At 45.2% G+C, this 14,100-nt stretch overlaps 1 protein-coding gene and 1 long non-coding RNA gene across 2 annotated transcripts in view; one reads left to right on the plus strand and one right to left on the minus strand.

Annotated features, from left to right (window-relative positions):
- Positions 1-13,078, minus strand: part of LOC141379086 (uncharacterized) — a 31,407-nt gene extending 18,329 nt beyond the window's left edge. The window contains exon 1 of the long non-coding RNA XR_015516784.1: positions 12,959-13,078. This is a non-coding gene — a long non-coding RNA (uncharacterized LOC141379086). The remainder of the gene's footprint in view (positions 1-12,958) is intronic.
- The window catches only part of syt11a (synaptotagmin XIa), a 50,002-nt gene that overhangs the window by 28,459 nt on the left and 7,443 nt on the right, over positions 1-14,100 (plus strand). The gene's annotated exons all lie outside the window — the stretch shown is intronic.

Below are 14,100 nucleotides of genomic sequence, written 5' to 3' on the forward strand. Positions count from 1 at the left end.
AATAGAACATTGCATGTAGTACAATACAGTGTTTTTGCATGTTTACATCCTTACGACATATAAGTGAGAGAAAAGAATGACAATAGTTAAAAAAAATTTAAAAGTAATAATAATAATAATTGTAATAAAAAAAGGGATAAAATAAGATTAAAGGCATGACAGGCAAGTCGTAATGCATATGTTATTTGTTTCAATTGACATAGCTCCCACAATTTTTGAATCCAAGCATTATATGATGGAGGTTCAGAATTTTGCCATCTGCATGTGATGCACGTCAAAACTGCAGCAAGTAAGATTAGTAATAAGTACATTTTTGATCTTCCATCGAAGCCCATAGGGCATACACCTACTGTAGCAGAGCAAGTGTGGGTTCTTCAGAAAATTTATAATGGAAGATTTCCTTAAGGGCATTAAATACCTCTTTCCAATAGTTACTTAATTCAGGACATGACCACAGAATATGAGTGTGGTTACCAATATTATGTCTTTAATTTCTCCAGCACTTGTTAGAACAGGATCCATTTTAAAATTATTTGTGGAGTTGTATCTTTTGTTTTTGAGCCAGTTAATATGAAATCAATTTGAACTAAACCACAGATCCTCCATCACCTCTTTTAGGTGTTGCCATGTCCTGTTGTTATACATGTTTTCGGTCATGTTTGTGCTTGGCTTAAACAAGTTTGGTGATCAAGGTTAATGAAAGAGCAAACTATTTTGTGTAGCTGTCAAATTAAAGCAATTTATATTAGTTTCTTTGCTTTATTCTCCAACAACAAGAATAATTCATGGCTGTTTCTGAGTGATTTTGATACAGAAGACAGCCACAAATGCTTTAATGATGATTATTAAGTTCATTTGGGCTTCATACACACCCTGTAGACTTTTGGTAAATAATTGCTAGTCCAATGTTTAAAGATAATTCAGTTGTTGACAACCCAATTCAGCTGCAGTGCGTACATGACCCTAGATGCCTCTAATCTTTATAAAAGCATACTTACATTATTCAGAAACATGAAAACATCAGTGCTGGGTGCTGCCTTCCCTGTGAGGGAAATTATATTCCTCGCCTGTTATACGACACAGCAATCGTTAAACTTAATCTTTCCCATGAGATGGCCGCTCAAACCTTTATGGATCTCCCAAGATGTTTTACGGTTAGCAGGAGTCATTGTGGGAGAAAGCCTTCCTTCTCGTGTAGGAAATAAGGCAAAATAAAACATTTTGAGCTCTTTGCCCGAGGTTAAGCGTTCTTGTGATTGATACAAGCAGTTTTCAGGATGACGGCACTGCCATCGGTTCCAGTTCAGTGAAGCTGTTATTCTACAGCTTTTCTTGAGACGGAGTCACAGAGGTGCAGATTTTATTATGTTGGCATTTATAACCTTTCATGACATTTTAGAGAATATATCAGCATTCGACTTGCGATTTTCAAGACCTTTTCATCTGCTTTTGCAGTTGAGAGTCTTTCAAGTTCAGACAAGCAAACTTTTAATATTGCTCAACTTCACATATCTTGCAATGTTATGGAATGACTACTCAAATTGTGTAGCTTTATTATTGAAAAAGAGATAAGCATACTATTAAAACAAGAGTACTTAATATAGAAATAATATACTTAAAAATAGCAATATCACATGGTTCATTATGGATATATGACTCTTGAGTGGGATTATGCCCATGCTAAATCACAGTCATGCTTGTTTAAAGATATATTGCATGGCTACAATGTGAAATTCCATTTATGCAGCAGTTTAATGGCACAAGTGTACAAAAATAAAAAAAGAAACAAACACAGAGGGATCTATTTTAAGGATCTCTTGCCCAAGTGCGCTTTCACATCTATTATTTGCTATTTTAATGAATCTGGTTGTGTGCAAGCTTAAAGTAACCAAGCAATGTGTAACAATTTGAGTACTATGTTTACTCCATTTATGTGTACCATGTACCCCATTTTGGACCTGCCTATCACTCATGCAATCATTAAATGACAAAAAAACGAAACTGTGTGGTTATTTCAGTTGCCCCAAAATAGCAAAATAACAATGTGCCTTAATACACATCCTTTTCAGACCAGCACACTCATTAGCGCACAAATAGCAATCTAGGCAAAAACACTTGCATTGTGTCAGGCGTCAAATTGCGTCGGGTGCATTATAAGGCCTATAGAGCAGGAATGTTGTTACCTGAACTCAGGTTAAAATACTGGGATAAACCGGAATAAAATCGATTCTTTGTAATTGAAAATGTATTGCAGTTTACATTTAATTTAAATGCATTTAGCTAAACTTGAAAGTGCTTTTCTGACCAAAGAATTTTTTGACCAAAGTACATTATTACACAAAAAGTCAAGGTTTTAAATCCACTACAATTTTTTACTACAAGGTTTTTTTTAACATGGTTTTTTTCAACTATTTTATTTAGTATTTTAGGGCAACAGTATCTCCACATCAAAAGCTACTGGTTTACCCATGATTGAGCAAACATCTGATAAACAAGTTACTTATAAACCAACGTAAAAGCATGCTTTAGACCTGAACAGTGTAGTGACTTACTTTATATCCAAAGAAATGAAAGACATCTATAAATAAAAATGTGTGTTTTTGAAATTAATAAAGACAGCAGAAGTCAATGATTTATTTTAATTATTCTTTACTGTTCCAAAATATTCAAAATGTTTCTTATAATAAAATATATTGTGTTCAACAGAGGAAAAAAGTAGCTTTTTAACCAGACATTTGAAAAAAAAAAACGTATTTTAGAGCAGTATTCACAATACCGTGATACTGTGACACCATGATACTTTTATCCAAGATTATCATACCGTCAGAGTCTTATACCGGCCCATGCCTATTAACTACACAACGAGTACTGTCTTTGAAATGTGGTTAAAGGGAAGTGCCGAATAAACAGTTCTGACATGGCATTTCTATTGAAATTTGCTATGTATTTAAATGTATAAAAGTACAGACGTGTTATAAAGTTTTAGTACATTTCACATTTTTCTTTAAATCTAATATAAACACACTACAGTTAAAATTGCAGTAAAGTATTTTATATTTCTTTAGTATGTTAATGAACACATTTAATCTTCGGTGTATGTAGGCAATGCTGTTATATATAAGTTTTTATATATAAGTTTTCAAAAATAGACTTTTAAGATTGAAAGCATAGGTGAAAAGCAATGCATATTGAATATAATTTAAGAATAATGTAACAACACGTTCGCTTTTCACAAAGACTGAGACTGAGCCATATCAAAGGTATCAAAAAGGGTTGGGGGAATTTGAAACCACACAGAAACCTTTCAAAATACATTTGCAACCCTGTAGCATGGCACCTAAACAATCCAGGGCTGTATCCGAAATCACCCCTTATATTGCCCTTATTTTTCAATGCAGTAGTGTGCTCATTTTTGCGATTGTTTTAAACTTTCTGATTCAGTTGCCTATATGGGAGAAATGGCAGAGAATAATAAACGGCAGAAAGTTGTCAAACTTTGGGTCTGCATGCCTATACAAAGCAGTTTTATATAATAAGGAAATATCAGTTCCCCTTCGTTTGGGGAACTTCAGTGCCATGAATGGGAGGATTCGGATCAGAAGCCGCTTATCTGGAGAGTATTGAACGGGCCAATGAATGAAATTAATTGGCAGCGTAAGCTTGCGCAGGTGTGCGACATCTGCAATTATCTCAGCATATAAGCACACCTGAAGCCAGCAGACGCCATCCTTTTCGCTTCAGATCCTTTCTGAGTGAGTCGATGAGGGTTCCTCTTGCTGATCAGCACTTCAGAGCGAACGAGTGTGTCTCCCGGTCCAGAGTGGGTCTTCGCGGTGGCAGACGGTCGAGCTGGGTTACTCCCTTGCCTGCGGTTCTTTGGGTCCGGTCCTCCAAGAGCGGTGCGTATAGTTGCAACTTTCCTAAAAGAGCAACACAGTCGTGCAGCACGTCCTTTTCAGGATGGCGCTCCGACTGTGCGTTTCTGGATGCGGGGGTTTCCTGTCTCCGGATGATGGACACGATCACTGCATTGCATGTTTGGGGGTCCAGCATGTTAATGCGGTGCTCGCGGGCGGTTCATGTCGTCATTGCGATGCCATGACCGTTGCACAGCTAAGATCGCGGCTAACTTTCGCAAGAGAGCGAGCCACCCCAGTTGCCTCCTGTTCTAAAAAAGCAGCGGGCGCTCGGGCAGATCTGAGGGTTTCAGCGGGAGCTAATCCGCCGCCCACGGGCTCGCGGACCTCTCGCTCCTCACGGCGCTCCATCCAAGCTTCGGGTGGTGAGAGTGATCCGTCTAACCAGATGGTAGCTCTCACACTCGCTGACACCGGAGATCAGATGTCCTCCGCGGCATCGGAGGGTGGGCTTTCACTGTCCGACGAAGATCCGGACCCGCTCGCCCCCTCCGGGCAGGTGAGCGCTGTCAAATCGGATCCTGAAGCGGACATGTTAGCCGTGCTTTCCCGGGCTGCTTCGGCCGTGGGGTTGGAGATGGTTTATCCCCCAGCTCCGCGGCCGGACCGACTAGATGGGTGCTACGTAGAGGACCAGAAGGCGAAGCCTTCGAAGCCTCTCGTCCCCTTCTTCCCGGAAGTGCACAGTAGGCTCACGCAGTCCTGGAGGGCACCTTTCTCTGCCTGTGCTGCGAGTGCCTCCGCCCTCACCGCCCTTGACGGCGGAGCTGCCAGGGGATATGAGGCGATCCCGTCAGTGGAGCGCGCTATCGCGGTCAATCTTTGTCCGCGCGGCGCCTCTACGTGGCGGGGTTTGCCCCGCCTCCCGTCCAAAGCCTGTAGGTTGTCTGCCTCCCTCGGAGCCAGAGCTTATAAGGCTGCGGGCCAGGCTGCTTCTGCTTTGCACGCGATGGCCACCTACCAGCGCTACCAAGCGCAGGCGCTGGCCGAGCTGCACGAGGGCGGGTCCAACCCAAGCTTATTACATGAGCTGCGCACCGCGACCGACTATGCTCTTCGGACTACTAAGTCCGCCGCGTGTGCGCTGGGGAGGACGATGTCCACACTTGTGGTTCAGGAACGCCACCTCTGGCTAAACCTGGCCGATATGCGCGACGTTGACAAAGTTCGCTTTCTTGACTCGCCCATATCCCAGGCTGGCCTGTTCGGCGACACCGTCGGTGAATTCACCCAGGAATTCAAGGCGGTGAAAGAGCAGTCGGATGCGATGGGCAATGTCATCTATCGGCGTGGCCGTAAGCCCGCTCCGCCCACCGAGCCATCCACCTCCGCTGTTCCTCGCCGAGGGGCGCGGCGTTCACCTCGAAAGCAGGCAGCCCCTCCTGCCCAGGGCGCCGTTAAGTCCGGTAAACGGACCGCGAAGCGTCCCTGAGACAGGCCATCCGGAGAAGAGGAAACTTGCTCTTTCCCCGCTGGAGGGCGGGGCCCCGATAACAACGGTACTTTTCAGTGCCACCAAAACATCAGTAAAAGAGCACTTTTTCCCTTCCCCGGATGTGACTGCACGAGTTCTGCCAGTCCGGGACGCGCTGCCTTCCGGCTCGCAGACTCTACGTGCTTCGCCAGTGGCTCACGAGCGCTGGGGGGACGGTCTCCCTTCCCTCAGCCCTCCAGCCCCCTCTCCGGAGTCAGGGTGCGGAGCCAGAGCGAATCGCTCTCCTCCAGCTTTTCCGCGGGACCCTCGTGCTTCCCGGATCAGCACACCCACTCCGCGCTGCCCCACCGCTGGTACGTCAGAGATTGTAGCGATGACTCCATTAGCGAGGGCTCTGCCTGCCTGGTTAGCGCGGGCCAGCCACTCGCGGTGGCTCATACGCACAATCAGACTCGGTTACGCGATTCAGTTCGCGAAACGGCCCCCCAAGTTTACGGGCGTGTATTTCTCCAGGGTCAACCCCCTGTCCGCCCCTGTCTTGCGAGAGGAGATTGCTGCCCTCCTGGCAAAGGGTGCAATCGAGCCGGTTCCTCCAGCCGAGATGGAGAGTGGGTTTTACAGCCCATACTTCATTGTACCCAAAAAGAGCGGTGGGTCACGGCCAATCCTAGATCTGCGCGTTTTGAACCGCTGTCTGCACAAGCTGCCGTTCAGAATGCTCACGCAGAGGCGCATTCTCCAATGCGTTCGTCCTCGGGATTGGTTTGCAGCCATAGACCTGAAGGACGCGTATTTCCATGTCTCCATTCTTCCACGCCACCGCCAATTTCTGCGGTTTGCGTTCGAGGGTCGAGCGTGGCAGTACAAGGTCCTCCCCTTCGGGCTCTCTCTGTCTCCGCGGGTCTTCACCAAACTCGCGGAGGGTGCCCTAGCGCCCCTTCGGCTCGCGGGCATTCGCATACTCAGTTATCTCGACGACTGGCTGATTTTAGCCCACTCGCGGGAGCAATTGATTATGCACAGGGACGAGGTGCTTCGGCATCTCCGCCTACTGGGGCTTCAGGTCAACCGAGAAAAGAGCAAACTCGCCCCCGTGCAGAGGATTTCTTTTCTCGGGATGGAGCTGGACTCGATCACCATGGTAGCGCACCTCTCCGAGGAACGCGCTCGCCTGTTGCTGAACTGTCTGAGGGAGCTCGACAGCAAACTAGTGGTCCCACTGAAGTTCTTTCAGAGGCTCCTGGGGCATATGGCATCCGCAGCCGCCGTCACGCCGCTCGGGTTGCTCCATATGAGACCACTTCAGCACTGGCTTCACGATCGGGTCCCCAGACGCGCATGGCACGCGGGCACACACCGGGTCTCGGTTACTGCGCTGTGTCGCCGCGCCCTCAGCCCTTGGAACGACCCCTCGTTCCTACAGGCCGGTGTGCCTCTAGGACAGGCGTCCAGCCATGTTGTTGTTTCAACAGACGCTTCCAACACGGGTTGGGGGGCCATGTGTCGCGGGCATGCGGCTGCGGGCCTCTGGAAGGGTGCCCAGCTGCATTGGCATATCAATCGCCTAGAGCTGTTGGCAGTGTTCCTCGCTCTCCACCGCTTTTTACCGGTGCTGGAGCGGCAACACGTGCTGGTCAGGACGGACAGTACGGCGGCGGCGGCGTATATCAACCGCATGGGGGGTATGCGCTCTCGCCGCATGTCTCAGCTCGCCCGCCGTCTGCTCCTCTGGAGTCACCCGCGGCTGAAATCGCTGCGCGCCATTCACGTCCCAGGCACGCTCAATCGTGCAGCCGATGCGCTCTCACGACAGCTGTTACGCCCTGGAGAATGGAGACTCCACCCCGAGTCTGTTCAGCTGATATGGGCGCGATTCGGGGAGGCCCAGATCGATCTGTTTGCTTCCCCCGAGAACGCTCACTGCCAGTTGTTTTTTTCCCAGACCGAGGGCTCTCTCGGCACGGATGCACTGGCCCACAGCTGGCCTCGGGGCATGCGCAAGTATGCGTTTCCCCCAGTGAGCCTGCTCGCGCAGTTTCTGTGCAAGGTCAGGGAGGACGAGGAACAGGTTCTGCTAGTTGCGCCCCTTTGGCCCAACCGGACCTGGATATCAGAGCTCTCACTCCTCGCGACGGCCCTCCCCTGGCGGATCCCTTTGAGAGAGGACCTACTCTCTCAGGGACAGGGCACCATCTGGCACCCTCGCCCCGATCTTTGGAACCTCCACGTGTGGTCCCTAGACGCGAGGAAGACTTAGGTAACCTACCGACTGCGGTGGTTAATTCCATCACTCAGGCTAGAGCCCCCTCCACGAGGCGCGCCTACGCCCTGAAGTGGAGTCTATTCACTGAATGGTGCGTCTCTCGCAGAGAAGACCCCCGAAATTGCCAGATTAGTGTTGTGCTCTCTTTCCTTCAAGAGAAGTTGGACAGCAGGCTGTCGCCCTCCACTCTCAAGGTTTACGTGGCCGCCATCTCCGCTTATCATAGCGCGGTAGCTGGCGGCACCGTGGGAAAGCATAACCTGGTCATCCAGTTCCTTAGGGGTGCTAGGCGAATTAATCCATCTCGCCCCCCTCTCATGCCCTCTTGGGATCTCGCCCTCGTTCTCACGAGTCTGCGATCCGATCCCTTTGAGCCACTCGAATCAGTATCTCTAAGATTTCTGTCCCTGAAGACAGCTCTGCTGGTTGCGTTGGCCTCCATCAAGAGGGTCGGGGACCTGGAGGCATTTTCGGTCAGTGACTCGTGCCTGGAATTCGGGCCGGATTACTCTCACGTTATCCTGAGACCCCGCCCCGGTTATGTGCCCAAGGTTCCTACCACCCCCTTTAGAGATCAGGTAGTGAACCTGCAAGCGCTGCCCCCGGAGGAGGCAGACCCAGCCCTTTCTTTACTTTGTCCAGTTCGCGCTCTGCGCATTTATGTGGACCGTACTCAGAATTTTAGATCATCTGAGCAGCTCTTTGTCTGTTATGGCGGTCGGCAGCAGGGAAGTGCCGTATCGAAACAAAGATTATCCCACTGGATTGTGGATGCCATTTCACTCGCTTATTCGAGTCGAGGTCAGCCGTGTCCCCCGGGAGTACGTGCACACTCCACTCGGAGCGTTGCATCCTCTTGGGCGCGTGCACGCGGCGCCTCTCTAACAGACATCTGTAGAGCTGCGGGCTGGGCGACACCCAACACATTTGCAAGGTTTTACAATCTGCGAGTGGAGCTGGTTTCCTCAAGGGTATTAGGTAACCCTTTGGTGATTGAGGAGACAACTCGGTAGGGTGTTGAAACACGCTTGCTGCGCCATTCTCCCTAACACGGAGGTACGTGCGCCTTTTTTATCTGTCAGTAAAGTTCCCCGTCAGGTGAGCCCTGCAGATTCCTCCGTGGCCCCCAGCACTGACTCAGCGGAGGAGTCACTTGCTGGCCCACTACGTTGTAGGTCTGCCCGCTGGTCAGCCCGCGTTTTGGGTATAGGTGCCTGCTATGCGTGATCCCCACTAGGCGATCCCATATGCTTATTCCGCCACGTTTAAGTCCCCCCCCTGGGCGGACCCGTGTCTTCCCTCTCCGCTAACCACTCTTTGCTATGCGTACTCCCCCTTTTTAGGGCTAGTCCATAGGTAAATTCTGCCATCTCCCCCCCCCTTGGGTAACGGATGGCCTCCGCAGCGTCCTCCCTATCGGGATTGCACGCTTCCCAACGTACTGTCGTATTTCCTAGAATTATCTAGATGCTCACGACTTCCCAAAAAATATATCTAAATCCGTAAAACTTCTGTTGAAGTAGGATAAATTAGGGCCAGGGACACGTTGGAGGACCGCGCCCCCCATGATGTGGGTGCGTCACGCTTGCTTGACTATCTCCTCATCGGGGGTGTTGGTAAGGTGCAGTCATTATGGCGCTTTCCATATTCTCCCATTCATGGCACTGAAGTTCCCCAACCGAAGGGGAACGTTCGAGGTTACAGAAGTAACCCTTCGTTCCCCGAGGAGGGGAACGGAAGTGCCATATTCCGTCGCCATAATGACTGTCCCTTAGCTGTTTCAAAGTCTCTTCAGCTTAAAAGGATGGCGTCTGCTGGCTTCAGGTGTGCTTATATGCTGAGATAATTGCAGATGTCGCACACCTGCGCAAGCTTACGCTGCCAATTAATTTCATTCATTGGCCCGTTCAATACTCTCCAGATAAGCGGCTTCTGATCCGAATCCTCCCATTCATGGCACTTCCGTTCCCCTCCTCGGGGAACGAAGGGTTACTTCTGTAACCTCGAACGTTTACAGCATCTAGCAGCATTACAAGCTTTTTTAACGTCTAAAATGAATGAAAGATAATGAGACCAGAAGTCTCAAGCCAAATTTCAAATGACCGTACCTGTTTATAGGCGAAGAATAATTTGAAACTTAATTTACCTTATTCATTGTCCACGAGCGGGCGCAACCATTTGAATCTTTTTGGCTTGAGACTTCCGGTCTCATTCAGTTCCATTCATTTTTAGACATTAAAAACTGCTTGTTTCGCCGTTTGATGTTGCAAACAGATATTTCCTTATTATATTATTGTACTTGGTCTATATAGTCATGCAAACATTTTGAAATACACTCAATCAATCCCACAATGCACTACAACAATGAATGCACAACCCATGTACACTCAACAGCTAGAAAATACCCACGATGCACTGTAAGAGTTTGCACACCAAATGAATTTCTGCATCTGACCACAAAAAGGCATCCACAGAGGAGTCCAATTGATGTACATTTTTATATAAGCTATTATTTATTTACAGCAACATTTGAATACATGACAGAAACCAAAGTGCTTTGTTTGATCACTAATTAAGTGTTAATTAACTCTCACAGGTCTGAGAAAATTGTATTGTATTCTGTGTGATGGATTTAAACAACCAGCAAAACGCAAATACAATGACATCAATGCTCAAATTCACTTACTCATTTTCATTCACTCCTTCAAATGGACTATATTAGTGGACTAATGTAGGGAACAATGAATGAAGGTTTATAGGGGGCGATTTCAGACACAGCACAGACTATATCAGCATTGTGGCAAAGGACAAAAATCATTTATATTTTCTTCTGAAATCATTCTCTAGAGCAGAGATGACCAAAAAGTAGGCCCCGTGGGGCAAATTTGGCAAAATGTAACCTTTGATTTGGCCCACCATACCATCTGAGAGGAGAGAACATTATTAAATAAATTAGGAAATTACCCATCGTAAATTACCCCTCTTATATTTGTCTTCGGCCCACTAGCATCAATCAAGTTTGGTTTTTGGATCTTCATAGGAAAAAGTTTGGGCACCCCTGCTCTAGATATTATAATATGTAGCTGAGTTTTGTATGGTTCCACACATGCGCACACACATGGGCAGGGCTTTATGGTTAGTGAGAGCATCTATTGATCCACAGCCCATTAAAGCAGCATCATTGCAGGCAGAAAGTGTAGCCATAAAGGCCACATACTGCAGGAGAGGCATCCATCAGTACAAGCATCTGGAATCTAGTGTTTACTCTCATGTCATTAGTGGTGATACCGCACACAGAACAACCAGCATCTCTTTGGTTATTCAGTTCATGAAAACTATCAATATTTTCTCTGTTTCTCTCTTGTCCCTTATGGGATGTTCACACCTGGTACTGATGCCTGTTATTGATGAGACGTGTGTTCTGCAACCACTTGTGATTGGTCAGTAATGTGAGTGTGTAGTTTTTAACATAAATTTCAGAGTTTGGGGTCAGCAAAATATTATGGACTTAATTTCTTTAATTCATGCTTGACTAATGAAGATATTCAGCATCATCACATCAGCAACTAAATAGCCTATCTGATTCTTTAATAGTTTAAAATAAAGATTAATAGATGAAGTAATATGATTTTAATTAAATGTGTCATGTATTACTTCTTTATCAACGCATAGTTTTAAATAATATTGTAAATTAGTGTGTAACTATGTAAGTGGGTCAAAACTTCTGGTTGTCTGGTTTAAAGTGGCAGTGTGCCGATTTTCTTTTGTCTGGTTTAATTAACCATTAGCTCATTATTTACAGTACGGGTGTTTCTCAGTGATGGTTTGTGGCTGGAAGGGCATCCGCTTAGTAAAACATATGCTGGATTAATTGGCAGGTTCATTCTGCTGTAGTGACCCCAGATAAATAAGGGACTAAGGCGAAGGAAAATGAATGAATATATGATAGGGATAGACAATTAATTTGTTACGATACTGATACTTTTTACTACAGTTTTGTTGGGGCCAAATATTGATAATTATAAATAATGTGCTATTTTTCTTTTCTTTATTTGTTTTTAAAAAATCTTATACTCAAAGGATATTTCCTAATCTTTCTTTTTAGATGACAAATACTGTTAGCTTTTAAAGGTATACATTTTGAAAATAATGAAGTCGTCCTAATAGCAGCATTATCCTATGTTATCACTGTGCTCTCTTAACCTGCCATAGAGTAAATTGTTTCATATAATCTTATGACACTTAATTGTTTCATATAATCTTATGTAAAATACAGGGAGTGAAGCCTGAGGCTTTGCACTCATTTTCTCTAAAGCACAAGCCAATGCTGTTAAAGGTTGTTGCATAACAAGTAATCATAGTCTAATATGCTCTTGTATTTCCATTAAAACAGGAACAATAGCATTGTAACCGATGTTCGTAATCTCATTCTCTCTGGCAGCAGGAAACCTTTAGTGCTCTGAGGCAAATAAGTATTTGGGTTCGCGTACGGCTTTGTAAATCACCGAAAATGCAGAGTAAGCTTGTTCAAATCAGAAAACTTCCTGTCTGCTTCATACTCTTGTGTTAAGAGGGTATCTTAAATTGAATCAGTGGCTATATGCCTCCATGAGACAGGAGCATTAGGGTGTTGGCTGGGAGTGGTGGACAATCGATTCAACCAGAGAGAGAGAGAGAGAGAGAGAGAGAGAGAGAGAGAGGATTATGGGAAAGAAAGAAGGAGAAAAGGCTTAGGAAACAGATGGGAGAGGGAAAAAGCAAGATATGTGCGATTATGAAGAGAGACAGAGAGGTACTGCAGCAGTCATACTCATTAAACTCATTTATAGCTTGTCTTGAAGAATATGTTCATGCAAAGAGTGAACGTGTAAATATAGTCTACTGAAAAAAATGAGGTTTTCGTCCTCAGTATTTCTGTCTTGTGTTCTTTATCAAGGAAAAACGTAACTCTACCGACATTGTTTCCAAATCTCCTAAATGTACCAATACATTAAATTTGCACCAGTTTTCAGTTGAAATAAACACTACAGACAGTAAAAAAAGTGGTTTCAAAAAGTCCCATTGAAATCAAATGAAAGTTTTTTTTAGATGTAAATATCATTATGTCATTCTTAAGGGTAACTACACTGAAAAAAAGATTTATTGGATTTCCAAAACTTTTTAAGATAAGTGATTGCAAACTATTTATATGGACTGAATGTTGCAACACAGGCTCATTCTGAAAACGTAGTCATATGTATTTCTGGAGATCGCAAATTATGTAGCCAGAGTTGCATATGGCTGCATTTTATCTTTAAAACAAACGCCACGAGACTGTATGATGCCATTCATTTTCATGCTTACCAGCTGACTGCTTAGCTCCATATGGACAGCTTTCCCGTTGCTACCAGTCCAATAGCTTGCCATGTACGTTGGCAAACTTCAGACACAGAAAGGAGTTGACCATGATGATGAGGTTCAAGTCTAGTGAAGAACAGTTTCAGAAAGTGGATAAGAAAAAATCTGAACCCAAAAAAATTAATTAACAAGTAAATAACAGGGTGAAAATGTGGTAAAATTTGAAAACATGGCAAACATCAGGTGAGGACTTTTCTTTTACTGGATTGCTTTTTAAAAGTGCCGGTTGGGTTTAGGGAAGTTGGTAGTCAGGTCAATTGGTGCTTTTAAAAACACTATTGGTTGGGTTTAGGAAAGGAGGAGGGTGGGTCAGTCATCAGTCAATCAGTTGACAGCGGCCTCTGGTGGACTTACTTGAAAAAAGAAGGCAAAATGGCACTCGTGAGGGAAATTTGAGATCTCAAATAGCATACACAGTGGCCTCTGGTGGAAAAAAAACATCCTGGGACATTTTTGGCATTCTCTAGAAATGTATATAGCTACATTAGCTCATTAGTCATTAGTTAATAAGTTAGTTTACTCCAAAACAGTCACAGATTACACATTTAGAAGATATAAACATCCAAAGCTTGCAGTTTATCACTTCTGCCTAAATAGGTCAAGGATTTTATGATGTCACCTCATACTGAATCTTCTGACCAATCAAATGCTCCTAAGTGTCACATTTTAAAAAGGGAGGAGCTTCTCTATGTCCAGCCCTGTCTTCATGTTTCACTTCAAATTGTCCCACGTTGAACAAAAATGCTCATTTTAAAGGACTTTGCGAAACTTTTAATGTTTCAAACTTTTTCAGTAACTAACCTAGTACTGCGTTGCACTAGCAATGTGTATTAAGTTGTGTGTTTATTTTATGCTTTACAAAAATGTTGGCTGAGGCACATATTTTTAAGTAGTTAAAAACTGTTGTAGCTAGCATCACCATTTTTCCAACATAGGTTCATTCTGAAAACGTAGCCTTGATACGTTTCTGGAGACTGCAAATTATGTAGCCATAGGTACGTACGGCTGTATTTCGTTTTTTAAACGAACCCTATGGGGTGGTATGACACCATTCCTTTTTCGCGCTTGCTAGCTGATCGCTTACCTCT

Source organism: Danio rerio, chromosome 19, assembly GCF_052040795.2.
Source record: "Danio rerio strain M-AB ecotype USA chromosome 19, GRCz13ab, whole genome shotgun sequence".
NCBI lineage: Eukaryota > Metazoa > Chordata > Actinopteri > Cypriniformes > Danionidae > Danio > Danio rerio.